Source organism: Phyllostomus hastatus, unplaced genomic scaffold (assembly GCF_019186645.2).
Source record: "Phyllostomus hastatus isolate PE091 unplaced genomic scaffold, TTU_PhHast_1.1 phas_contig_98, whole genome shotgun sequence".
Lineage (NCBI taxonomy): Eukaryota > Metazoa > Chordata > Mammalia > Chiroptera > Phyllostomidae > Phyllostomus > Phyllostomus hastatus.
In genome coordinates, this window is record NW_025333999.1 from 7,559,212 (window position 1) to 7,587,130 (window position 27,919).

At 43.0% G+C, this 27,919-nt stretch overlaps 1 pseudogene; it reads left to right on the plus strand.

The window, feature by feature from the left end:
* The window catches only part of LOC123828583, a 102,633-nt pseudogene extending 81,070 nt beyond the window's left edge, over window positions 1-21,563 (plus strand).
* The last annotated feature ends 6,356 nt before the right edge of the window (window positions 21,564-27,919 follow it).

Here is a 27,919-nt window from a genome sequence, read left to right on the forward strand (position 1 = left end):
GAGCCCTTTAAAATAATATAAATTCCAAATATAAAATTATTGATGAAAGTAAAAGTATTTAGAATGAATAAGCATAATAAATTGCAAATTAAAAATATTATACAAATTTAAAAAATCAAAGAAATAACAATTTTATCAACCAACTGCCTGATGCGTTCTATAATATTTATTTACTTGTTTACTTATTTATTTTTATATTTTATTTATTTATTTTTAGAGAGAGGATAAAGGAGGGAGAAAGAGAGGGAGAGAAACGTCGGTGTGCGAGACATACGTCGATAGGCTGCCTCCTGCATGACCCAGCCAGGGACCGGCCACAACCCAGGCACGTACCCTGACCTGAAACCAAACCAGTGACCCCTTGGTTTGAAGGCTGGCAATCAATCCACTGAGGCACACCAGCCAGGGGAGTATTTTAAAATGTTTTTTGACTGCATACTCATTGCCTCTTCATATGACAATGATTTTTAAATAGAAAATAAAAATAGAAAAGATTGTGTGTTCTTTTCTATAGTATATATATCAGCTTGTTCTTCATTATTGGTTACTACAAAAGTTTCAGTTTCACAATTTTGGTTGATAATGTAATGTGAACTTTTAGAGCTTTTGTCAAATTTGAGTAATCTTCTAACAGTGTTCTTTTATACATAAGCTTTAAGATTTGAAGCACCTTTCCATAGGCTGGCTTCTGGCTCCAAACATTTTAAACTTTCCCCTTATCTTTGGCCTCCTATATTAGTTCATTGGTATGTTTGTGTCTCCATATAACTGCTAACTTTCACTTTTATACACAGTGCTGGGTGATCAGCACAGTGGGAGGTGGTAGGGGTTTTCCTGGAAGCCAAGCTTATGAGATAGCAATAGGTAGCAATAAGTAGCCTATGCTGGAATGAACCACATAATGTAGCCCACTAAACCAAAAATAAATGTATTGCTAAAATCCGCTTAGCGATGATACTGCCATCTCTCCAACATCACCTTGTGACGGAGAAGTGAGAGTGGTAACGAAAATGCTCCTAACCAGCTGGGGGCTAAAACTCTTACTTTTGCAAATTTAATAAAAATACATAATGATGTGATCACATAGCATGTATATAATTGTGTTAAATTTTTAAAAATAATTTGGGTTTGTATATGCAAAATACATTAACTGTAAATCATTTGAAAGTTGAAAGTTTAAAGGATAAAATTGAAATTACCCATCATCCTTTGACCAAATCATAGTTGCTGTATAAACTTTTAAATGCTCCTTATTATATTTTAAAAAACATATTTGTAGTCTAAGATGCAACATTTTGATAAGTCCAAGTTGAAGTAACTGTTTTGACCATTCAGATTGTTCACCCCACTAGGACTGTATGCCTTGTATACAAATGGCCTCACTAAAGCGTAAAGGATTAATTTACACTACATACCAAATAATGTGTCTAACCATTCTCTATTCTGTGCCTGACAACCACCCCACCCTCATCTACCCTTGAGCCTCGTGTTACCCACCCAGAGTAGAGGGGTGGGGTGATGCTTAGGAAATCATGAGACTATGCTGTGGAAATCTGGCATAAGTGGAGCCATTTAAAAAACAGAGTCAGTGCAGCCATTCTGGAGGACGTGCGTTGCACGGCCTGCTCCTTGAACCTTTGGACCGTCTGTAGGGGAAAAACTGCCTTTGGATTGGGCCAGAGCACCAGCGTCTTCTGAACAACTCTTTGTAGAGTTAACAGGAAAGCAGACCACAAGTACTGAACATTAAAGACTTTCTTAAAAATCAGTAAACAGTGATGCATAGCTAAAGAATAACTTAGGTTATTAGCACCAATAGAAATTCCTTCCATCGGTGTAATTCTTTCCCTTTTCCTTCTCATAAAATACCCTAATTGGAACATGGGTTCTGCCTGAATCAGTACTTTCCACATTGCTTTTATTTAAAAATAAACACAAGCTTGTTGCCTCTCACTTTGGCTTTTTAGTTTTAGGTTAACAACTGATATAAATAAATGAATAAATGAATTGTCCCTCACTGACCAAGAACTGCAAGACAAACAAAACCTTTATTTTGGAATTTTTTAGGAATTGCATTTCAGGAGAAATTGAGTAAATTTTTTACTCAAATATTTACATATTTGAGTAAAAAACCCCCAACTTATTGTGAGAGGGAGAAGGGGACAGAGCTCATAAAGACAGAAGTAGGGGGGCTTATGAAAGGATTTCCCAAGTTGCTTTGAAAGAGCTGTGATTGGTGCCGGCAAGCAGACTTCCACCATGCCACACACAGTTAATTGCTTATGTCTATTACTAGGTGGAAAAAAATGTAAGTATGTTATTTAAAATAGTTATTTTATTTTTAAAATTTTTATTTTTCAATTACAGTTTATATTTAGTATTATTTTTTATTAGTTTCAGGTGGATAGTATAGTGATTATATTACATAGAATGGTCCCCCAGATATTGCCAGCACCCACCTGGCCCCACACACAGTTGCTACAACATCACTGACCATGTTCCCTTTGGGTACTCTACATCCCCATGACTATTCGGGAACTTCCATTGCTACTTTTTAAGGCCTTCACCTTTTTCACCCAGTCCCCCAACCCCTCGCATCTGGCAACCATCTGTCCATTCTCTGTGTCTATGAGTCTGTTTCAATTTTGTTTGTTAGTTTATTTTGTTCTTTAGATTCCACATATAAGTGAAAATACACAGTATTTGTCTTTCTCTGACTTACATTTCACTTAGCATACTACCCTTTAGGTTAATTCACTCTGTCACAAATGATAATATTTTATTCTTTTTTATAGCTGGGTAATATTCCACTGTATATAGGCATCACTATTTTTTATTCCTAGCTATGTTGTTTAGTGCTGGCTTATTTATTTGTATTGATATCAAGGGTTTTGTTTAAAAACCGTTTGTTTAAAAAGAGGTATGATAACAATAAGTAAACAAGACAGCAGTGGTGACGGGGTGGCCAAGTGTAAGGGTTGCTGGGTGGCACACGTGTGACTGGCCCTGGTCTGGGGTCCTGGAGAGTCATCTACGTCAGGTGAAGCCACCTGCTTCAGTCCTGGAATGAAATTCATGCTGGTGGTCTTGAGTTGGTTAAAGATTTTTAACTTAGTATAGCTGGGAAGGGTCTTCAGGAATGACTCCCAGGAATGCCGTCGTGGCACCACCCGTCAGTGTCCGGTGGCAGGGCCACGCACGTGCAGTGAGGTATGCTGCCCTGTGCAATCAGGGAGGAGGCGCTGGTCCTTTGGACCTAACGGTAAGTTTCTTTTAGAGTCAATTTACAGTGTTGTTCTTATAAAATCTAACCATTTCTTTCTATTGTGCCAAACAGCTAAATTCTGTGCTTCCCGTAATTTTGTCTTTTAAACCTTCAATTGCTTCAACTGGTAATGTAGGTGTTTCCATTAGGGGCTGACTGTTTTAATGCTACTAACTTAGCAGCATTATCAGCCAAATGATTACCATTTTTACTCTGTGTTTGCCACTGAATGCCCAGGGTCTTTTATGATTGGCAAAGATTTAGGTAATTGAATAGCCTCTAGGAGTTCTAAGACATAGAACTGTTTTTTTTCTTTTGTCCAGAAGTCAAGAATCCTGTTTCCAGAACATACCAAAGTCTTGGACAACAGAGGTGTACCTACTGTCAGTGTGTTAGCAGTTTTACTTCCACCATGTTGCAGGCTCAGATTAATGCAGAGTTCTGTTTGTTGAGCAGAGGTTGCCTGAGGCATTGGACTGGCCTCAACAGTTTATTTAGAGAGACAATCATATAGGCTCCTTGAGAGTGGCTTGCTTTATCTTTAGGTGGGAACCTTCATAAACCAAACTAATTCAGCATTTTTGAAAGATATTTCCTGTAAATCATTTTGAGGAGTTAGTATTTTGTTTAGGTCAGGCACTCCTGAGGAGTTTAGTCGGCAGAGGGAAGAGAGTAAGAGGGGTCAGAGTTTTACAAGAACAAGTCACATTAGATCAAGACAATGAAAGAACTTCATAGGAGGTTAGTCTGCTAGCAGAAAGGTGCTGAGTATGGTGAAAGTTAAGTAAGACTTCCATAAACGAAGCACATAAAGAGTCACTGGAGGGCCCACCCTTATCTTGTTGAAATGGGTAGTGAATTGGCAGCGGCTGCAATAGCTCTCCTACAGGGAGGGAGGCCTTTGGCCACCAGATCAGATTGTTGACTATAGTATCCAATGGGCCTACGTTGGCTTCCATGTTGTTGAGTCAAGATACCTAAGACACTTCTCTTTCTTTCACAGACAAAAAAGAAAAAAGGCCATTGATAATTAGGATGTCTTAAAGCAGGTGGATCATAAAGATTGCCTTTTATTTCTTTGAAAGCTTTATGGGATTCCTGTCGATGTGAGGGGCTCTGTCTGGTCAGTCTTGGGAAGAGAGTGTAAATGTTGAGCCATGACAGGAAACTCGGGATTCACGTTCTCTAATATAAGCCCAAACCCAGGAATCTCCTGAGTCGCCTTTTAGTCATGGGGATAGGAAAATTTAAAATTCCCTGAATTCTGTCAAATCCAAGGTGGGACCGTTACCAATAATTAAATATTTAACTTGAGTTTTACTGGAGGTTTTTTTAGATATCCTATGTCCCTTTATTGTTAGTTTTCGAAGGAACTGTGGATAAGTCCTCTTGAGGACCATTATTTAAAAACTCAAGATGTCTTGGCTGGTGTAGCTCAGTGGATTGAGGGTCAGCCTGCAAACCAAAAAATTGCCAGTTTGATTCTTAGTCAGTGCACATGCTTGGGTTGCAGGCCAGGTCCCTAGTTGGAAGGGTGTGTGAGAGGCAATTGTTTGACGGATCTCTTGCACATTGATGTTTCTCTCCCTCTCCTTCTCCCTCCCTTCCCCTCTCTGTGAAAATAAATAAATAAACTCTTAAAAAAGAAACCCTCAAGGCATAAGACTATGTCCCTCCTCTAGAGAAAAAAAATATGGGATTTGTAAGATTCAAGAAAGTCTCATCCTAGGGAATGAATAGGGCAAAGGGAAATGAAAGAAATCAGTGGATTTTTTGAATAGGTCCAAGTTGAAGAGCAATTGAAAGGGATTCAGAGAAGTCATGGGTTGATGGTAAACTCCCGCCCTTTTTAGTACTTCAGGGAAGGGGGAATGGTGAAGCTTAAAGCTAGGGGTTACATATTAGTACACAGGGGTGATGGGGCATCATGTCGGGGTGTGTGTGTGCTCCCATACATGTACACAGAGAAGGAGGTGGGGAGGAGCATTGAGCTAATGCAATAAACAAGGACTCTAAGAGAAAGAGAAGCTGGAGTTCCTTATACTGCTCTGGCAACTTTTCTATAGATTTAAAAGTATTTCAAAATTAAAAAAAATACTTGCTTAAAAAAAAAGCAAATAAAAATTCGTGACCTGGACCCTAAGTCTCATAGGAAAGAATAAGAACAGAAACTTAGAGTCCCCAATTAAACAAACAAAAAACCCTAAACCCTAAAAAATGGTGCTGAGATAGGTTTTGAAATAAAGATGATTGTTTCATTCATCTAATCATTTTTGTTGATTTCTACCATGCGGCACCGCAGGCCCATGCCAGGTGCCGGACTAGCTGTCAAGATGAAGAAGACATAAGCCCTACTGACAGATATGTATAAACAGGACTAGAAACTTCAGCCAAGATGATACAAGGAATCTATGCCTTAATCACCCACTGAGGTCAAAAGATATGATACTTACTGGTGTTAAATTAAACAAGGAGACCATTAGACTGAGGCAGCTCTGATACCTTAGTAGCCAATGTAAATAAAGCAAAACCTAAGTCTGTGACTGCCTGAGGTTAAGAAATCAATACCTAGGGACTACCAGTCACAGCCAACCAACTAGTCTTTTCTAAATAATGCAAATGCTTAAGATACAGCCAATCAAATAATTTATTCCCTTTTCTCTATAAAAGTCTTACCCCTAACATCTTCCAGTGGATTGCTCCTAACCACTTCTGGTTTGTTGCTGGCCAATTTGAGTTGAATTTTGCTCAAATAAACTTTTTTTGTTTATTAAAAATTTTTATTGTACTTTTTCCATTATCATTCAGTACTCCAATACTCTCCTCCCTCAGCCACCACCACACTGTTGTCCGTGTCCATGAGTCCTTTTTCCTTTTTGTTCCATCCCTCCACCCCCTCACTCCCCCCTCTTAGATGTCATCCTGCTCCACATATAAGTGAAATCTTATGATATTTGCCTTTCTCTGACTGGCTTATTTCACTTAGCATAATGTTCTCCATACTGTCGCAAAGGATAATTTTTAAAATGTTTAATGTACCTCAGACTACCTTTTAACACAAACAAAACACATAAAGAAAAAAACCAAAAAGATAAAACTGAGCTCAGAAACCAGACATACATTTCTACGGGCCAGAAGCTGAGCAATAAATAGGGCTGATGGGGCAGGCTCTGGGCCTGGTAACAGACACTGCGGCCAGAGCTGTGATCCTGCCAGAAAAAGCTGACTGAAAACAAGCCCTATTTGAGCTAGAGGAGTAGGGGTGAGGTAGATGGAGGGAGCTGCCCTGAGCCAAGCTCATAGCTAGAAGCCAGGGTCTGGGGTGGGGATTTTCCCTATTAGTGAAAAGAAGAGAAGTTTGAGTTGGGCAATAAGAAAAATGTAGCATTGCGAAGAAGGAAAATCATGAATACACACACCGTTCTGGGTGCTGTGAAATCCGGCAGGTGAAAAAAAATAAGATACCTACTAAGAAGGACTCCTGGTGGCTAAACTGGGCTCAAATTCAAAAGCAGAGCCTCGCAGCCATTTCTGCACAGGGGCCTCTCATGCAAACTTCACTTCACGGACAAGCCTGCATTAAACTCCCTTCATACTGAATTGCTTGTGTGCACTGTGTTTGTACCATCTGAGCCAGTCCTTATTAAGTTTTCTCGGAATCCTATTAAGACCAGGAGGATTAAGGCTTTCCTTATCCAATTATAGCTGCACAGCTCTGATCAATCAGAGTGGCTCTATTCTGACCAGTCAGGACAGTACCTTTTGGACCAAGCAAACTTTGAGGATTTGGTGTCCTTATTTGCATGAGGACAGACCAATCAGGAATCAGGGTTGGGGACTTCTATCCATATAAGCCAGTTTCCCCCTGGTTCACAGAGTGCAGTTTACATACAAGAGTGTGTTTCCCAGTTAGATCTGAAGTTCTGAAGACATCTCACCAGAGCAGGCAGACCATTGCAGAGCAGCCTCCCAGCTGAGCTGTATCACACCCCAAACTGGAGATTCCTATTGGCATTGAATTGTTTCTGATGACAATTGGTTGACAGTGCTTTGCACATACTAATTGGTTTAATTCTCTCATGAACCTATGGGGAAGAGGGCTAAGCTGTAGAGAACTTAGTTTGTTCAAGGTAAAAATGCTACTGAGTGATTTGGTCACCAGGCTATTATTTAAAAGACTGAGGTCTGAATGCCTAAGCTATGTCACAAGCTATGATCGCTTGTGGGAGCTGAAAAAGGATTCCAGACCGGAAAATGAAGAGGGCTGAGTACAAAAACCAAGGTGCTGAACCAAGATGGTGATGGTGCATGTGTACAAAAAAGATCGTGTGCAAAATGGCTAAGTGTAACAGAAGAATAACTATGCATGTCTGCAAGAATTTAATCACTCCTTGCCACAGCCTGTAAGTACAGAAGACTCCTTCCCAGTCAGGGAGAAGGTGCCATTAGAGCTTGAACTCATCCTTCTCCATTCCTTGATCAAAGAATAAAGTTTCTGCTTCGCTTTCTCTAACTCAGTTTCATTCTATTGGCGAGAAGTGCCCTGGGCACGAGGACCTTAGTTTGGGTCCCAGATGCAGAGGGTCAGTAACAGCTTTTCATCCTGTGCCCTTCAGCATCGTGGGCCCTGTTGAAGCAGTGATGGGAGTTCTAGCATGCTTCCCCTTTCGCTGTGAGTGAAAATGTTTTGGGTTCTGTTAAGTAGCTTATTCTGAATAGGAATCCAAATCAGTAATTACCTCTTCTTAAAAATCAGTTCTGTGATGTGAATGCTTTTACACTTCAATATTTCTGAAATTGGAAAGCTTCCCAGAATTCCTGTCAGCCAGCAGGTGTTTGTGAGCTGGTTTTCCTGACAGATTACAGACACCAAATGAGGGTGAAGGAAACTCTGTAGACATTTTCAAAAATGTCCCATCACCCATGGTCTGATCAGCACAGAGACCAATGTGATGTGAAAAAACATGGACACCAGTGTCTGAATCAAAAAAGGTGAAGACATTCTCGGAACGCTTTACCCATGGACTTTTATGCATGTACAGAGTAATGTATAATACAAATTGACATCTATGTTAAAAGAGCTCTTTTTGATAATGTAAAATAAAAGTATCATGTGATAACAAAAGCATTATGGGAAGGTTTCATGGGCAGTTTTCCTGAACTGTTACACAGAGCATCTCTGCATCCTACCATCAGTGACTTCTTGGGTTTCATAAAATCTAAAATATTGCTTTTATTTCTCTCATAGCTCCAAACTAGGGATTGGTTCTGTGACACTACCTTTGAAACCCCCCATAGCAATTTAGGAGAGAAATAAAACCCAAATTACTATTCAAAGTCCTTTTTTTATACTTGAATGTCCAGAAGGCCAGATGGAGGCCACCACACACCTGCTGGACAGAGGAGACAAGCCCTGGCGAAAGGCAGCAAAAGAACTTCACACTCAAAATGAGCCTGTTATTCTACACACCCAAGCCCATGACATTTAGTCAAGTAGCCAATAAACCCCAAAAATCAGAATAGGAAACCTCTCCAGATGAAATTCAGGGTATGGAGCAATATGAAAAATACTTAAAAGTAAAGGTGTTTATGCCCTGGCTGGCATAGCTCAGTGGATTGAGGGCGGGCTGTGAACCAAAGCATCACAGGTTCTATTCCCAGTCAGGGCACATGCCTGGGTTGCAGGCCACAACCCCCAGCAACCACACATGGATGTTTCTCTCTCTTTCTCCCTCCCTTCCCTCTCTAAAAATAAATAAATAAAATCTTTACAAAAAGAACCTTCAATAAAAAAAGACAAAAAATTTTAAAAAGATGTTTATGATGTTCCAAGAGATAAATGAAGATGTAATTTGTATTAAAATAATAATTTTAAAGGCAGTAATTAAAAAGGATATGAAAATTAATCCTTTTAAAAAGTTTTGAGGTAAATTTAAATATTTATTGAACAATATTAATTGTGTGCTAAGAACTTTTTTAAGTGCTTTATGTATATTGGCTCTCTTAACATCATAAACACTATGAAGCAAGTACTATTATTTCCTTTTTATGGATGAGAAAACTGAGGTCCAGAGAAGCTAGTGATTTGTCTAAGCCCATCAGCTAATAAGTGCTAGCGGTGGACTTGCCCCCAGACAGGCCGGCAGCAGAGCCCTGGCTCTTACGGCACCTGAATTCTGCCTATCACTGCACCTTGAATAGACTGTTGAAGAGAAGATTTATAAATTGGCAGATTAGAAAGCTGAAATAAATCAAACAGAATTAAGTACAAAATTCAGTTTAGCACAAAATTCACAAAGGATAAGCAAATCAGTAACCAGCAGGTGTAAAACACAGAGGGTAGATAGAGAGGGTCTACCCTTGGTCTATTAGGTGTTCTAGCACTGAACGGAGAAAACAGTGAAGTAGCAGTATTGGAAGACATAATTGAGAAGAATTTCCCAAAATTAAATAAAGATGTCAATCCTGTAGGGACTATTGAAAAGAGAATTTGTGAATTGAAATAAATCTAAACAAAGAACTGAAAAAAATCTAAATGGAATTTAATGATGTGCCAGAAACAAAGGGCACATCCCCCACAAAGAATCTGACATGGAGCATAATTCTCATCAGCTAAATAGGTGACAATGGAGTAATATTTTCAAGTATTCAGTGACTATAATTGTGAAAAGGGTTTTCTGCTCAGTAAAAGAGTCACTAAAGACTGAAGACAAAATAAAAGACTTTTCAGATGTAAGATGAACAAGAGAATGAATCAGCCACAGATTCTCCCTAAAAGATCTGTAAAATATTTCAGCAAGAAAAAAGTGAACCAAGGATACAAGAAACAATGGTAACGTAAATCGACAACAAATGACAATATAATGAATTAAATATAAAAAAGTCTTCTTTGTTGAAATGTGTAGAAATAGCCCTGGCCGGTCTGGCTCAGTTGGTTGGAGTGTCGTCCCGTAGAACAAAGGGATGCCGGTTTGATTCCCGGTCAGGGCATGTACAAAAAGGCAATCAATCAATGTTTCTCTCTCTTACATCAATGTCTTTCTCTTTGTCTCTCTCTCTTTCTCCCTTCCCCAGTCTCTAAAAGCAGTGAAAAAATATCCTTGAATGGGGATTTAAAAAAATGTGTAGAAATAAAACATATAATAAAAATAAGATGTGGGAGTGTTCTAAAAGTAAAGGGCTCCATCAGCCTTGCTGTGGTCAACTCTGTACTTCTTCAGAACCATTTAGAGTTGAGTATCTGTATGTTACAAATTTAAGTATAACCCCTGCAGAAGGTGAAAATGCCTCCTAAGATGTCCATGTCTCCATTCTTGGAACCAGTGAGTAGTACAGACTTTACAGGTGTGATTAAGCTAAGGATCCTGAGAAGGAAAAATTATTCTGGGTTACCTGGGTGAGCTCTAAATACAATCACAAAGTCCCCAAGAGCGAGCTAAAGGGAGATCTTACAACAGACAATAAAGGAGAAGGCAATGAAGGCAGCAGAGGCAGAGACTGGAGTGATGTTGCCCCCAACCAAGGAATGCTGGTGGCCACCAGAAGTTGAAAGAGTCAAGGTAGGAAGAGCCTGGGGAGGGAGCTCAGCCCCACTTACATCTTGCTTTCAGACTTCTCTCTGCGGAACTGTGGGAGAGTCGATTTCTCTCGTTACAAGTCTCAGAGTTTGTGGCCATCTGATGCCACAGCTGCAAAAAAGCTAATATAGCCTAAATTAAAAACAAAAGAAAATATCTTTCTCTAGCTTTAAAACAAAAAAGGTATAAAGAAGTCCTTGCACAATAACAACAATAATTATAACGTACTGATGAATAACACTGGCAGATAAACATATGAAAGACCTCGGTGGAGAAAATTTCAAAATTTTATTAACTACTTCTCAGGAGGGAAGAAGAGAGAGAGGAGGAAGGGAATGAACTCAAGCTTCGAGAGTATCAACGTTTTGTATACTTTAAAAAATCTTGGAGCAAATTTGGCAAAAAAATAAAAGTGAGGACAGCTGTAATAACATAAACAATACAAATAAAACAATAGGTTTTATTCTGAAAAATATGACAGAATGTTAAGAGTCCTTTAAATTCAGTAGTGGGTATCCCAGTGTGGTATCATTTTCTGCTCTTGTTTTTAATATTTGAAATATTTCACAATAAGAATCTAAAAGAATGAAAATGAAAATAAATAAAGTACTGTGGGCCCTTTTCATATAAAAGTGGACAGAGAGTGAAAAGATAAGGATCTGTCTTCCTGGGCGCTGTTGACAGAAAGACCCGTGCGTGGTGTGATGTCATCAGGGGCTGTGGGATCGGGCAGTGGCTGACAGCGGGGTCGGGCGCAGATGGAAGCAATAATCCCCAAGTAAGAGGGACAGTGGACGTGCCCCGCCTGTGTTCTTCTCTTAGTTTTAAAATGATTCCAAAGCATGCATGACTCAAACAAACAAATACTTTTGACAATTTTTTTCCATGTACTTTCTTCCCCAGATTACATGGAAGAGATAGAGATGTTACCTGGACGGTAGTAACTGAGCCAGACATGTGAGGAAGGAGACCGGCCCCAAATCAGTGCGAGGTCGCATAGCACGCAGAGACGATCTGCACCTGAGTCTGGAAATCCGGTTCCAAGTCCTGGTTTGCAGTTAACCCACTGTGAGGCATCTACTGTTTCATCATGTGTAGAACGAGAAAATAAGTTGAAGCACCGTGTTGGGTCATTTTTGACATTATGCCATAGCTACCTCTCAGCGGGTTTGGCCTTTTATACATTAAGTAAACCGACCAAATACCCACCCCCATCCCAAGACTCCCCCAGAATAAATGAAAAGTGAAAAACCTGGATTCTAGTGTGAAGCACTTTGTTTCTGCTCTTTGTGTGAATTTTCTCATCCCCACTAGAATTATATTTGAGAAAGCAGAACTATCCAAAAAAATTCTGAAGTGGCAACCCTCCATTCTTGCAAATAAGGCCTTAGAATTATTTTTTACTGAATAGTTTTGATATTTTAAAACTATATTAAGAGAATTCTGAAGAGCTCTACCCAGAAAAGAAAACAAGTGAGTAAGTACCATGAACAATAACCGAAAGAAATAGTTAGGTTGATGAGCTGAATCTGTTCGTTCACGTATTGAGTCTTCACTAAAGGAAACGACAGCCTAGGGGACAGCTGCGGCAGAGACCACTGGTGGCTCCAGGGCATCCACTCTCTTCTTCTTCCTTTGATTAATGTCACCACTGGGGTTTTGGTGGGGCAATGGGCTCCCCAGCTACAGGTTGCTGTTCTCAGCTGCCTTGGTGCGCAGATGTGGGGTCTGGCTGATGAATGCAAACGGAAGATACAAGAGCAACTTCTAGGTCTCACCCTTTAAGGAGAGGAAACTTCACGCACTGTACCCCCTCTTTCCCCTCCCAAAAGGAGAAACAGTATGTTGTTGTTGTTGTTATAAGAATGTGGGAAACATCTACTGATCAATTTATAGGTAAAGTGTTCAGTGTCTGCCACTGATTTCCAAATGGTTCAGAAAACTAATAATAGTTGTAGTGCTAATAATTTGACTAATGATTTGTACATATGGAAAAATACTGACAATTCACAAACCTAGCTGAATCTAGCTAATGAGTCTATTAATGTCCTTTGTACTGTTCTTACGGTACAAAGCACTCATTGACAGACTGCCTGGGCTCAGATTCTGGTGCTCTCATTAATTAACTACAGAATGATGATCGTGGGCCAGCCTCATAAATTCACTAAGCCACAGTTCCCTTATCTTTAAAGGAGGAGAGAATAAAAATAGTAACTACTTCCTAGGGTGGCTGTGAATAGTAAGTGAAACTGTACACATACAACTAAGTGCTGGGCTCATACCAGCGCTCAGCTGATGTGAGCTGCTGGGAGTGTGGGGCCTTCCCATCTCTCTGTCAGCATCCACACTGCTCCCACTTTTATGTCTTATGCCCCAGTCACAGCGAACCTTTTATCCCCCAGAATGTTCATGCTCTCACTCACCTACGGGCCTTTGCATATGCTACTCCCATGGCATAGAATGCCCTTCCCTAACCATTTAGCTAATTGCTCAGTTGTGCCTGTTTCATTTCAGACCCCTCTCCCTGGGGGACCTTCTCCACTCCCCACCCCCAGTGCTGGTGTAGCTACTGCACAAACCTGCCCGTGTGCTCACACAGGCCCAGGATGGCCAGACACCGTGGAATGAGGTTCAACAGTTGTTACATGGATGACCTGGAGCGCATTCCCAGCATGATCAGACAGCTTTTGAAATGTACTGTCCTGGCATGAAAGTGCTCCATGGAGAAACTGAAAAACTAGTAGCAGAGACTGAGAGTTGCTAAGGAGAGGTTTCCTTCCTTTCTCCTCCCTATGACATGCTCTGCATTGCTGATTCTCCTTGAGCCACATCCCCCATAGCCCAGGGTGGAGGGAACCATTAAATCACCTTCGCCCAATCCCCAGGCACTGGCCTTGTTCCCTGCCTTGGAGATGTTAGGCAGCCCTCCTCGAAACAGAGAGCTACTGAAACCTTCCTACTGATACTCAGAGCAGCAGCTCTCTGCCCTGGGATTCGGACTCTTGGAAAGCTAACAACAACCCAACATATGCCGCCGTTTTGTTTCCCAGTGAGTCACAGAGCCTGGCACCTGGGCTGCTCATGTCCTATTCATATAAGGTATGAATATCCACGGCCAGCAGGGGTAAGGCAGGATCTGCCTTCTGTCACTGTAACCTTGACAGGAAGTGGCTTTGAAGATGACCACTTGCCTAGAAGTAGAAAAAAGTTGGCACAATGAGAGCATTTCCCTCTGGTTATTCCATTCCTTCCACTGCCCTCTGGCTTGGCTCCTGTTCTCTGTATCATAACATGTTGTCCTCTCTTACGTCTGAGTACAGCTGGGGTCATTTCTGTCCAAACTGCCTTCCAGGGCAGACACCCAAGCTTCAAGGACTCACAGTATGTGCTCAGACCATCATATGGACATCTGAGGTGGGGCACACAGACTCCCTGGGAGCTGAGTTCTGCTGCCTTTGAAGGATCTGCACCTCTGAGGGGCTGGAGGGTGAAGTTGCCTTCCACAGCGAGTTTGTGAGGGTCAGCCACAGTGAGTGTTAGCCACGTAAACGGGACACAGTATCAAAGACAAGTGTGTCACACGTGCAGGAGGAGAGCCAAGTCGCTCTTATCCAGAAACTGATCAAAATGCCACCTCGTGTCATCTATTCCATTATTCTAATTATTTCATCAGGATTTGCAGAAACAGGGAATTCTTACAATTGCTTCAACTCAAGAAGCAACCGAGGAGCAGCAGCTGCAGTGTGCGGTGTGTGCACCGAGGAGCAGCAGCTGCAGTGTGTGGTGTGTGCACCGAGGAGCAGCAGCTGCAGTGTGTGGTGGGTGTGTGCTGCAGGAGACACAAAGGGCAAATCCCGGCCCGTCCTTGAGAAACACAGAGACCAGTCACTCCAGGCTCAGTGCCGCCGTCATCACTCTCTTGGCGAAAACTCGTACTTTTGTCTCCCTTCACATAGAGGTTATCTATTTTCTTAACTAATTTAGTTTCCCATGTCTGGTATCTTTCTATGCAGTTCTTTTAATACTTGCTTGTGGTACATTCTAGAACTACATACCCACTCTTCCTGCTTTAGACAAAACATGAATTTCTATAAGATGGAGTCATAATTTCTGCTTGCTTCTCATTGTTTAAGGTGCTAGCCGATGGCAGGTTGAGGCCTGTCGACTTTAGCAGCACATTAGACTGTCTTCCTCAGCGGAGTATGAACCATCAGGTGTAGGTGACAACTTCCAAATCAGTTTGCCCCGCTGTGGCGGGTGTGTTCACACAAAGGCTTCTGACGCTCCTGTGCTGTTTTCCTGAGAACCTAACCTTCACCCTGGTAGTTTGATAGACTTTCTACTTAAATTCTCAGTAGCTCAATGATAATTCTATTCTTTGGTGAATATCCTTTTTCTTTCTTTTCTTTTAAGTATATTTTACTGATTATGCTACTACAGTTGTCCCAACTTTTTTCTCCCCTTTATCATCCTCCTCCCTGCACCACTCCCCCCAACACTCCAGCATTCCCTCCCTGCTTCAGTTCATGTCCATGGGTCGTGCATATAAGTTCTATGGCTTCTCCATTTCCCATACTATTCTTAACCTCCCCCTGTCTATTTTGTGCCTACTGTTTATGCTTCTTATTCCTTGTACCTTCCCCCCATTCTCCCTTCCTATTCCCCACTGATAACCCTCCACTTGATCTCTGTTTCTGTGATTTTGTTCCTGTTCTAGTTGTTTGCTTAGTTTTTCTTTTTTAGGTTCAGTTGTTGATAGTTGTGACCTTTTGGAAGACTTTTTGAAAAAGAAGGTTTCATGATGAGAAGTTGTAATCAAGAAACATGGTATAAAGAGGGACAAGGGGCTTAGGAACCAGACTAACTTAAAATCGTGTCCTACCCTCTGCCACTTACTCTGTATGTGAACTTGGCCCAATCACTGAATGCTTCTGAAATCTGGTTCCATAGCAGCAAACTGAGGTGACAGTACTAACTGTGCAGAGGTGTGAGGATTAGGGGTAATACCCATAAGACAAAGTGAGAGTGGCTACAGCACTGTCTAATAGAATTTTCTACAATAATGAAAATTCCCTATTCTGCCCATCTTATAGGGAAGTTACTAGTCATAGGTGGGTACTGATTATTTGCAATGTGGCTAGTGTGACTGAGGAACTGGGTTTTTAACTGTATTTAATTTCAGTGTAAATAACCTGATATAGCTCCTGTGTTAGACATCACAGCTCTAGACTATGTTAGGTTTTCAGTGATGGTAGTCATTGCTATGATTAATAATGGGAAGTTTTGATTTCCTGAAAGATTGTCTAAAACAAAGAACAAAACTCCAAAAACGGCTCCAACAAACCAAGAATTTTCTTTAAGTTTTCTGAGATTTTCTATAAGGACTTAGGGCATATAACTGATCTTACTATGGCCTTTCAGATGCTCATGCCTCACGTCTCTGTTTCCGCCCCCAGCCCTGAGGCCAGTGGCTACGCCAGAACTTCCCTTCCTCCTCACCACTGGCTCGGCCGCCTCTGCTGCCATCACTCCCATTAAGGAAGAGTCCTCAGAGCTCCTAGGCCGAGAACTCTGTCCCCCTGGTGCTGCAACTGTCAAAACACTGAAGATACCACACCAGTTCCTGAGAGAGAGAGAGCGTGTGCTCGCTCGGTGTTTGAGATCAGCTCCATCCAGAAGCTTATTAAAAAAAATTCTGAATGCGTCAGAACCCACACTCCTATACCCTTTATTCACCTTGTCATCATAATACAAAACAGGCTTCAAGATTATTCAGTTCAGCCAACAAATCCTGCTGAAAGTAATTTTATCACTCTCACATTTCTCAGTAGTAACTCTACACGTTTCTAAAAATACCGACCATCCTCTGCCAGGTGACCTTGGAGGCCTCAAGGTCTGAGTAACTTGGGCTGCTACATTCCGACCTCTCTGAACCCCAGTGAGTCCTGCCATGAGATGGTTCTAATTAGGAAACTTCCTTTGTTTGTGGTTTAGAGCCTTGATTTTATAGTCTGGATGATTAGGGCTGATCCTGAAACATAGCTGAAGCAAAGTCAACTTTGTTGCTTGCTTTATACACCAGAGGTAAAGAGACTGATATCAGAATTTGCTAGAAATCCCAGAAGGATGCAGAAAATGATGAGACAGTAGCCAGAACCTTGAGCAAGCAGGAAAAGTATTAGCCAGAGAGACATACTACTTTGAGGCAAACATATTTGATGCCTGGTGACTGATACAAAATAGGCAAAAAGCAAGGGGAAATCAGACACAGAATGTTTAAGCTAGGATGACCTTAGGGGTCAGCTAGTTAGTTCGTTTGTCACACAGAAGAACTGCAGCCTCCACTGTGGTTTTCCTAGAGTCTTGCAGGTAGCTGATGGCAGCACTCAGAGCTGGTCTTTCCTGGCTCTCATTCTCGTGTCCATCCTCATGGCCTTTGAGGGGCCCATGTCTCACGTTTTTTTGTCCTTTCCCAATATACCAGAAATCTGTCCCATCTGGGATTAAATAATTTTCTTCTTATGGATCATTGCACCCTTGGGCAAGGGAAGTCACCTTCCCCATTAAAGAAGACGTTCTTCATTCAGCCCAAGCCTTCCCAGCAGTCCCAGAGCTCAAAGGAAGGCACGGTGTTGGAGGGCTTGTGAGTCATGTCAGCATGCAGTAGGAGAAGCTCCACCCACGGACTTCTTCTAAAGTGAATTCAGGACCTCCAGGAGGACCTGCGGTACTCAGCTTCCCAGGGATGTAGAGCTTGTTGAGCAGGTGCCTGAGAAGTAACAGATATGCAGAGCATAGCGTTTACTGCCTGAAGGAAACACGATGCAGTCCCGCAGCAGGATCCCAACCCCCTGCACAGGAACAAACTCCTGACCCACCGTCTGTCTGCAAAGGCAAATTTCTGCTATGGATTCAACCACCTTCTCTAGAAACAAGAGTGCCTACCACATAGCAGGGTATGTTCCTAGCTTGTGAGGCTGGGAGGGCACTAAAGTTTACCGTGAGAGTTGATTTATTCATTCCACAAACATTTATTGAGCATCATATTCTGTTCTAGTTACTGCAAAACCTGTAGAAAACAGACATCACTGAGTCCATCAGAAATATTTACTGACTTCTCTGGATGCTGAAGACACAGGTTGTGCCTGCCTTCTGTGACTCTGCAGCCCATTGTTGCCCCTCTGCAAAGGCCCTGTTCGATTTTTACTATTGATTTGTGCATATTTGCTTCCCCTATCCCCCAGGACAAGGAATGGAGACTTCTTCATGACAGCTGGATAAGACACAGGCAATTCTGTTAGCAATTGCCAGAGACCACTACAATTGATGGTGATCAACTCTTTATAATTCAGTTCATTCAACAAGTATCCATTGCTTACCTACCGTGTGTTTAACATTGTACTAGGTGCTGTGGGGTGTTGTTATTGAATGTAGATTGAGTGTTGTGTTCCTCCGCCCCACAAAAAATTCCATATGTTGAAAGCTAACCCCTCATATCATGGTATTTGAAGGTGGGACCCGCAGGAGGTAACTAGGTCATGGGGGTGGAGCCTTCATGATGAGATTAATGCCCTTATGAGACACCAGAATGCTGGCTGGCTCTCTGTCCACCAGGTGAGGACATAACCGGAAGTCAGCCATCTGCCACCCAGAAGAGGACTTTCATCAGAACCAACCATCTGGCACCATGATCTCAGACTTCAGCCTCTTGAACTGTGAGAAATAATTTTCTGCTGTGGATATCATCCTGTCCCCCCACCCCCGCCCCACTTTATATGTCTTATTTTAACAGTCTCAGATGACTGAGACAGGCATATACAGCTACTGGAAGTTGTATACCCTGACCTTCAGAGGTTTGCAATCTTTTGTGGGGTCCAGGGAGGAAAGAAGAGCTAAATATCAATGCAATTCAGTGCTGAATTGAAGTAATTAAATGAGACAGTGCAATAATCCAACCAGGTATTTGGTTAAGGGAGAGAGCAGTGTGGCTGAAAAGACATGGTGGGGAAGGTGGGACCTCAGTGGGGCCTTGAATAATGAATCGGTGAATCAGAGAAAGGTCATTTAGGGGGCTGGGTGAAACATGAGGGAAGCATAGAGCAATGAAGAGACATAATAGAGTCTAACTAAAGTGGAGGCTAAGTGTTGGGCACTGACAGAGATTTGCTTGCTTTCTGTTTGCCAACCTCTGAGGTGCAACAAAAGTCAGGTTGGAAGTGTTTTCTAAACCTGCTTGCATTTTGGTTGTACAAGATTATTATTTTCAATAGCTAGTCTAGAAGAATTCAAGAGAGGTATTTGGAGGAGTACCTTTACCTTCTGTAACTGAGGAAACTGGGGAAACGTCTTAGTTTTCAATATTTCAGGAAGTGGTTCCCAAACTGTAGCTTGCATCAACATCACCTGGGGAGCTTGTGGGAGGACAGATTACTGGGCCCCCCCATGAGAGTGCCCAATTCAGGAGGTCTTGGTCGGGCCTGAGAATATGCATTTTTAACAAGTGCCCAGTGATGCCGGTGATGCAGTTTGGAGATCAGTTTGAGGACTGTTGACTGAGAGCAAAGCTGAACAAGCTTACTGGCTTTAGAGAGAGAGGGAGAGAAACATCGATGTGAGAGAGAAACATCCATCAGTTGCCTCTCGCGTGTGCCCTGACCAAGGAGCAAACCAGCAACCCAGGTATGCGCCCTGATGGGGAATCAAACCCGAGACCTTTCGTTTTAGACAGGAACAGTTCCTAAGATCTTGGTTTAGGGCTGCATCTGTGGTTGGGGTTGAGGGTGGAGAGGATCCTGGCTTTGCCTCAGCTTCATTCACTCTGGGAGCATCATGTCTAGGCAGGTGACTGGCAGTGGGGAAAGGCCACAGCACTTGCCTGGAGGGTGTTGGTGGAGGAGGTGAGGGAGCTCCAGGGAGAGGTGAGGGGGAAACTGGGAAGATACCAATCTTAGGGACTGCTCCTTCCCTCCAGCTTGGGGATTGTCTGGACCCTGGGAAGTAAAAGCCTTTGGACTGAAACTAAGGGAAGTTGTTTTTGTTAGTTTGCTTTCCATTTATCTTTAAGACCAGGGGACCACTTTAGCTCCCAGGAGAATGGGGGGAATAAATGGTAATGGAAAAAAGATACAATAAAAAAATTAAACTTAAATAAATACATACATTCCATAAAAAAAAGAGTGCAGTGGGCTGAATGGTGCCCCCTCCCGCCCACTAACAAGCTATGTCCATATCACTTCCTAGGTCCATATCATCTTCCTGTGAAGATGACTTTGCTGGAAAAGGGGCATTGCAGATCTACTTAAATTAAAGATCTTGAAATGAGATCATTCTGGATTATCTGGGTGGGCCCTAAATCCAGTGATAAGTGAGTGCCCTCCTAGAGACACCCAGGGAAGGCTTGGAGAGGGCTCCTGTCCAAGACAGGAGCGATGGGTCAGCAAGCCCAGGAAGACACGTGCCACCAAAATCTGGAAGAGGCGAGGATTCTCCACTAGAGCCCCCACAAGCAGGGCAGCCCTGCAGGACTGCAGGCTTCCGGCCTCCAGAATTTCGGGAGTGTTGTGCGTGGGTCACCGGCCAGCAGTGACCACGGAACGCTGTGGATGGCTCGACGATAAACACGCGAGAAAAAACAACACATGCACAGAGACAAACTAGTTTCTGTGGGGAAGTAGGGACGGAATGGCCACCCCCCCTAGTGGGCAGCGCACCGATTTACAGTCCATACCTGCTTTTATTGGGCTCATTTTGCATAATAATTCAGGTAAAGTACAGTACTCATTAGGGGGAAGTAAGGAACTATAGAAAACAAAGAACTCTGCCGGTCTATTGAGTTGGGGTCAAAGAGCTGTAAGACTGAGGAACAAAATAACTTCCTCCTAAGACCCTTCTCATTCAACTGAGAGCATTCTAAACAAAGAAGGTTTCACAGTAATTTACATATTCTTTCTTAGGCCTGATCACCCTGGGGAATCCGCACTTCTCAGTACCGAGCTGCACCACCCTGTCATTGTTTCAGGCTTAGGTGGAGCAAGGGAACTAAGGCAACCGAGAGATAAGGAAGTTTTCTCCCAGACGCTGAGAACTCAGGCTATGTCAGAGCCCAGGAGCGAGGGTCCATCACCCCCTTTTGCTGCGGCCCCCCAAGTCCTTCTTTTGGGGGGCCTCCCAAAGTGATCGTGCCTGTCTTAGGTCATTCCCCCTGTGGGGAATCTTACCCGTCTTTGGCTAACCCGACCAAGCTTTTTGGGGTTCAGTCATGAATAAAGCAGCAGAAGCAGCATTCCTGCCAGGAAGATAAGCTTTTGTCTCCTTGCTGGCTTACAGTTCCAAGGGCGTTCCCTTAGCCTTAGCCTAGGTGGGGGTTTCAGCCTCTGATACCAGTCCGGGCGGTTCCCAACACGGGAGAGTACAGTTCTGTTGTCCTAACCACCAAGTTTGCGGTTGTTTGTTACAGCAGCCTCGGAAAAACGAGCACAGGGAGTTCTCCCACTTCTCAGAATACCAATGGGCTCTGGCCTCTCGGGGTCCTGGGAAGCACGGCACTGAGGCACGACACAGAGGCTGCCAATGGCACCCGTGGGAGGCAGCCGTCCCGCCAGAGCAGCTCCATCGTGGGAACCCAGGCAGTGCAGTGGGCCCTCGGGGCACTTCCCGGGCAGCAGGCGACTCAGCAGCTCACATTGTCCCAGCACCGGAAGATTTTTGAAGTAGCAGTTTGAAGTAATTCTAAAAAATGAGCTCAGGCAATTTCAACTCCTGGATCCAGGCCAGTGAGGGGGGAGGGGCGAAGCCCTCGCCCCCTCACCTGGGTGAGTTCCCAGTCTGACTGCGGACCACACAGTTTTCTTCTTGACGTCCTGCTGACAAATGCAGAGCAGTAATAGGTAGTGGAGCCAGGCCCAAGTGGGACTTACTGACCGCATTCTCTTCACCTAGTCTTGCTCTTGGGGCACCTGAGGTTTAATTTGAATAGTCAGGATAAAAGTACCCAGCTCTGGAATCTGCATATTAAAGGGATTAAAATCCTAGAAGGACTTAATGAAAACCACATTCTGGAATAAGAACTAGATACATTTACTATATGTATGCTGACTGTGATATGCATATATGTATCCTCACAATAATATTTGATATTGATAATTAATAAATGATGATCAGCCTCATAGTAATTCCATGCCGTGTTTGTGAAATCACCTACTTGCTAAATGCACTTATAGCCACGAACCAATAGGTATGGCGCCTTCCCAGTCTCTTCAGACAGGAGCGCAGTGAGTTGGAGTCATGTGACCTGCACTTGGCCTGCTGAGGTCCAACCAGGTGCAGTGAGGTCAGACTCACCTTCTTGTTTCAGTTCCTGTACTGTAATTCAAGGTCCTTGTGGTCTCTCTGACACCATGGTTTTTGCACTTTTGTTGTTGATTTCATTGTTTAAAGTGCCCCACAATCATCGTGCTGAAACGTTGTCTAGTGATCCCAAGTGCAAGAAGGCTGTGATGTTCCTTGTGGAGAAAACATGTGTGAGGTAAATTTCATTCTGGCATGAGTCATAGTGCTGCTGGCTGTGAGCTCCATGTTAGTGAATCAAAATACATATTAAATAAGGACTCTTTAAACAGAAACACATGTAAAACAAGGTTATGTACTGATCAGCTGATGAAACTATTGTGATCAGAGGCTCATATGACCCTACCCTTTCATTTCTCCTGGGAGCAATGGTTCAGTATTCACTGGTGGAGTGTTGGTGGTGACTTTATGGGACATAACTACCGTGAATAATGAGAAGCAGCTGTATGTGGTTATAAAAAATTTCCAGTGTCATTCTGGCATAAAATTTCAAGTGTTCTCATGAAATGTTCTTAACCAAACTCCGAGCAATCCATTCTGGTGCCCCTCCTTCCCGTCTCGTCTCAGGCCTGCTGACGCCCCCTCCACTCGCCCTGCACACCTATTGTGTGAGGCTCCCTCCCATCCTGTTCCAGGGCGAATCCCATGGCCCATGCTCAGGCCCTTTCTCACCGTGTGTGGTGTCCTTGGTCTTCCACAGACACCTACTCGAAGTTCACTCTATGTAAAAAATAGACGGAGGCTTAACTAGCTTTAATTTCTTTGCAAAAATGCCAACTTTCTGCTTTGCTTGTTGACCTAGGAAAGCTTTTCTTTGTGCTCCCTGCCCCCGTTTTAACTGTGTACCTTTTCTTTGCACCTGGGTTTTGTGCCAGTTCAGCATTCCCTCTGTTCAGGAGGACTTTTTTTTTTTTTCCATATTGATTTTGGATCTAAAAACACATTTTGTTGTGAAGCAGCATGATACTGCCTGTGTGGTACTAAACTTCCCCTCCCATCCTTCTTCCTCCTAGCCATCAGCATACAGGTAGATATAAATATATATGTACGCATGTAATATATTATATATATCTACATTAATACTCAATAGTTATACTATTATTAATAGGGTATTGTTATTATGAATACTCTGAGATAGCATTTAGTACTATCCCATATCCTAGTAATACATGAGCCATTTGCAGCTCTTAGCAAACTTCTAGTGGGGGGAGAGGAGCCCCAGTGCAGGCGCTTGTTCCGAGTAACTGAGATTTCACACGCTTTTATCCCAGACTCCTGTCTGGGATAAGTAGCTGTTGCCTACAGTCTTAGAAATTCTGCCCTGTGGCGGTGTCATGAGAGTCAGCTCAGCCTGCTTTTTGAACTGCTTTTTTAAATGAGTATTTTCAGTCTTTTATTTGAAGCTCATCTCAAAATGAGAAGCCATCCATCACTTGAGCAGTGAAAATGAAGGTATTCTGCCCATGCTTACCTCACTGGGAAAACTGGAGACCACAGTTCCTGGGGAGAAGCAGGGGACAGAAAGCCTCAGTGCAAAGCAAGGAGCTCTGCCTGCCGTACCACGGGTCTCTCCCTGCTCTTGTGCTGTGGTATGTTGGTGTTGTGTGTGGCTACATTTTTAGATCTTTATTTCATCTATGAAGAGATAAAGGTGCCTCTGTTTCCTCTAAAGGAAGCTTACTGGCTCTAGGTTAAGAGAAGAGTGTGAGCAAAGAGGATCTGGGATTGGAGGGTTGGAGGAAGGAAAAAGAGCTTTAATTGAGTGAGGACAAGGCATCTTCAGTGGAGAAATAGCACACAGCATTGGGAACAGCTCTCATGGTGACGGAGCACACAGAGGCACTGTCGCTGGACGCCTCAGCTCTGTAGCTTCAAGGATTCTCACATTCACTAGCAAGCCCAGGAGTCAAGAGGTGGGGCGTGGGAACACACTTGGCTGTGGTCACCCCTCTGTAAATGGCAGCAGTGACTAGGGACACAAAGACCTTTGAGAAAGCAGCCGGTTTCCTTCCCGGCACAGCCCCCCACCATGAGAGTAGATTAATTACATAAGAGGAAATTTGCTCAGCCCATAACAAAGTTTATTAGCTTAGCAGATCTGTTTGTTTCATGAGCGTCCATTTCTGAAGATTCCATTCATCAAAGCGGCCCAGGCTGAGTGACCTGTGGCAAAGGCTCTGCAAAGACACCATAGAGAAAAAGGCTGCAGACCAGGGCTTGGGGAACTTTGACTTAAACACAAGAATCAAAGATAAATACTGTCAGGGGATGAGCTACTTTTCTCAAGGATAAATAGATGAATGTGGAGGGGAGCTGCCACATTTCTTGCGGGGTGTAGGAGCAAGGGACAGGAGGGGACAGGAATGGCTGACATGTACAAGACATGTGATTCTAGATGAGTCCAAGGCTGGGCTGGGTTTTGGCCAGTTATTTATCAAAGTGCCAGTGCAAACCATGTTCTATCTATGGGATGCCAAAACTCAAAATTGGGAAGATGGAATTCTGCCATTGAGTTGAGAGGGCAACTGTGGGCTAGAAATAAGAGACAGAGTCAAGATGAGAAATGATGGTAGATTACAAGGACAATGGAGGGGGTGGGGACTGTCTTTGGGAGCAGGGGTTTTGGATGGGGCAGGGGAGAGCAATTGGGGAAGAAATGGGGATAACTGTAACTGAACAACAGTGAAAAAATAAATTAAAAAAGATGGCAGATAATGGTAGAGTCTGTGCTTGGCTCAACTCTGGGGGCCACCGCTCACACTGTAGTCTGTGTGAATGGTGCCCAAGACGGCTGGGCTGTGTGTAACTTTCTCTTTTGCACTTGTAGATAGTGAAATGGACCAGGGAGCAAAAGCAGGACTGTATCTAAGCTAAGAATGAGCTAGAGTTCCTGCATTTTTATTTGCTCTCTATTTTAATAGCATAGATATCCTGGGACAGGAATCCAGGCATGGTGGAAAGAAGAAAGGTCTAGAAACAAGGAGACACAGGGTCCATTCCGGTTCAAACGACTCTCTGAGAAGTCGGTGATTTGTTCAACATTTACTGGGCCCGGTTAAAGTGGATCCAACAATACCCACTGTGTTTCTCTACATCCCAAGGTTGGCTCAGATCTGATCAAGGACGTGAAGGAGCATGGATGCTTTATCAAGGATAGGGGTTACAAATGATGCTGCTGTCACGGTGTAAGCAGGATGCTGAGATCTTTTAATAGCCTGCAAAGCCTCTCAAGACCTCTCTGTTTTCCCCGCCTCGCCTCCTCCACCCTCACCTCCTTCTCTCTGCTCCAGGCACTCAGATCCCTCTGCCATTCCTCCAGTATCAGCTTCCCACCACACTCCAGGGCCTTAGCGGTTGCTCTTTTCTCTGATTGGAAGACAGGACATCAGCTGCCTTGCTTCCTCACTTCCTTCAGATTTGATTCAAATGTCAACTTCGCAATGAAGTTTTCCCTGACAATACACTGTTTTGAATTGCTTACTTCCTAGCACTATCTAACACCATCTCCTATTTTATTTTTTCTCCAAAACACATCACTCTCTAATACATAATTTAATCTATATGCTATTATACGTATGTTCTGTCTTCCTACACCAGAATGTAAGCCCCAGAAATGCAGGGATTTTTATCTGTTTTGTACCCTGAGCCAAACATAAAGCCTAGAAAGTTGGTAGGCTCAAAAAAATACCAGACCCATAACAGGGAAGAACTATTCAAAGACACAAATTCTCCCCCCTTCACAGGATGCCTTTTGCACTTTAGTGGAAATGATTCCACCCCCCAGAAAAGTCTGTATCAGCACTTGGTTGTCTATCTACTTGGCTTTTGCTCTGGTTCCATTTTGCTACAGGACATTTCATTAAAGTTTTAACTGATCCCATTGGTTGTTGCCCAGGAAAGAGCACTAGGAAATGTAAGGTCAGTTATTCACCACATTTGCTGACTAAGGAAATGAGACATACTGCAGAGGCCTCTCCTCTCCCCATAGGCCTCTCCTATGGTACTCAGTAGCTTAGAGAAATCTGCTATTGCTGTTGAACAATGAAGTCATAGAGTTCCAACAAATGCGCAGTCAGAGTCTTACCAGGGAGATGTAACAGGTGGCATCATACAGTAGAACAGAATGTTTACTAAGCATTTAATAAATACATGTTGGGGCCCTGGCTGAGTTGCTCAGTTGGTTAGAGCAGTGTCCTGATACATCAAGGTTGCAAGTTCGATCCCCGGTCAGGGCACATAAAAGAAGCAACCAATGAATGCATAAATAAGTGGAACAACAAACTGATATTTCTATCTCCCCATCTCTCCCTTCCAGTTGCTGTATAAAATCAATACATTAAAAAAAAAGAAGTACATGTTGGTAATTGTTTTTAAAAAGAAGCCCATCAATTCCTCTCTTATGCCTTGAGTTTTTCATACAAACACATTGTCTGAACTCAGTAGTTTAGAGAAATCTGCTCTTGCTGTAGAACAATGAAGCATAGAGTTCTGCCAACACGAAATCTATTTCCCTTGGGGGTTACACTCTTATTTTGAGTTATTTTCTCTTGGACTAGAACATGGTGCTAAATTATTTTTGAATGGCTTGCTTCTGGGTCAGTTCTGCACGTAAGGACAATTACCTCACTGAGATCTGGTTAAAATCAGTCCTGACCTGCGGGAATAGGAGAGTGGCGGGACTGAGGCCATCTCTTTGCCATCTGAGGACGCATAGTCACCGCCTGGTTTCTCAAGTCGGCGGGTGCGGCAGCTGTAGGACTTGAGTGCTCCCACCATATGAGCATATTGATAGCACTCAGAACACACTCTGGGGAAGCAATCCACTGTCCTGCTCAAGACTAAGCTTTAGATTCTGCTATAGAGTGTGTCCCACCAAAATTCGTAGGTTCAATGTCAATATCCAATGTGACAGTATTTGGAATTGGGGCCTTTGGGAGGTAATTAGGTCATAAAAGTGGTACTCTTATGAATGGGGTTAGTGTCCTTATAAAAGAGACCCCAGAAAGCCCCCTTGGCCCCTTGGCCGTGTGAGAAGATGGGCTGTCCGTGGGCCCGCCAGAGGGCTCTCGCCAGACACCGAAGCTGCTGGTGCCTTGGTCTTGGATCTCCCAGCCTCCAGACTGGGAGAAGCGAATCTCTGTTGTTTATAAGCCGCCCAGCTTGGTTATAGCAGCCCAACTCAGAACTGTGAGACATAACACAATATCGTTGATTACTAAATTTAGGAATGGTCTATCATACACAAATGAATAAGTGATACTGTTAAAATTGGTTTACTTTGAGTTATAGCTTCCTCCAACCCCATGCCTTTGTCTGGGAGAGAACAGAAAACATTAACTGATCACTCTATTGAAACAAAACACAAATGGGCGATTTCCTGAAGAAAGGGGAATACATACTTAGTGACCAAAAAACCCCCCAAACCCAAACTCCAACAAATGTATATGAGACTGTGGTCTAGCATACATAGTACATGCAATAGTGGTACATCTTGTTACATGTTATAGTTACTGTAACTACTGTAACCATTTTATAGGTGAGGAAGTTAAGCAAAGTTGCCTTAGGCTCTAAAACAAATATCAGAAGGGACTCTATTATATATCTTTTTTATTTTTAAGTATTTATTTATTTAAATCTTCACCCGAGGGTATTTTTTATTATTGATTTGAGAGAGAGGGAGGGAGAGAAGTGTGAGAGAGAAACATTGATCAGTTGCCTCCTGTATGTGCCC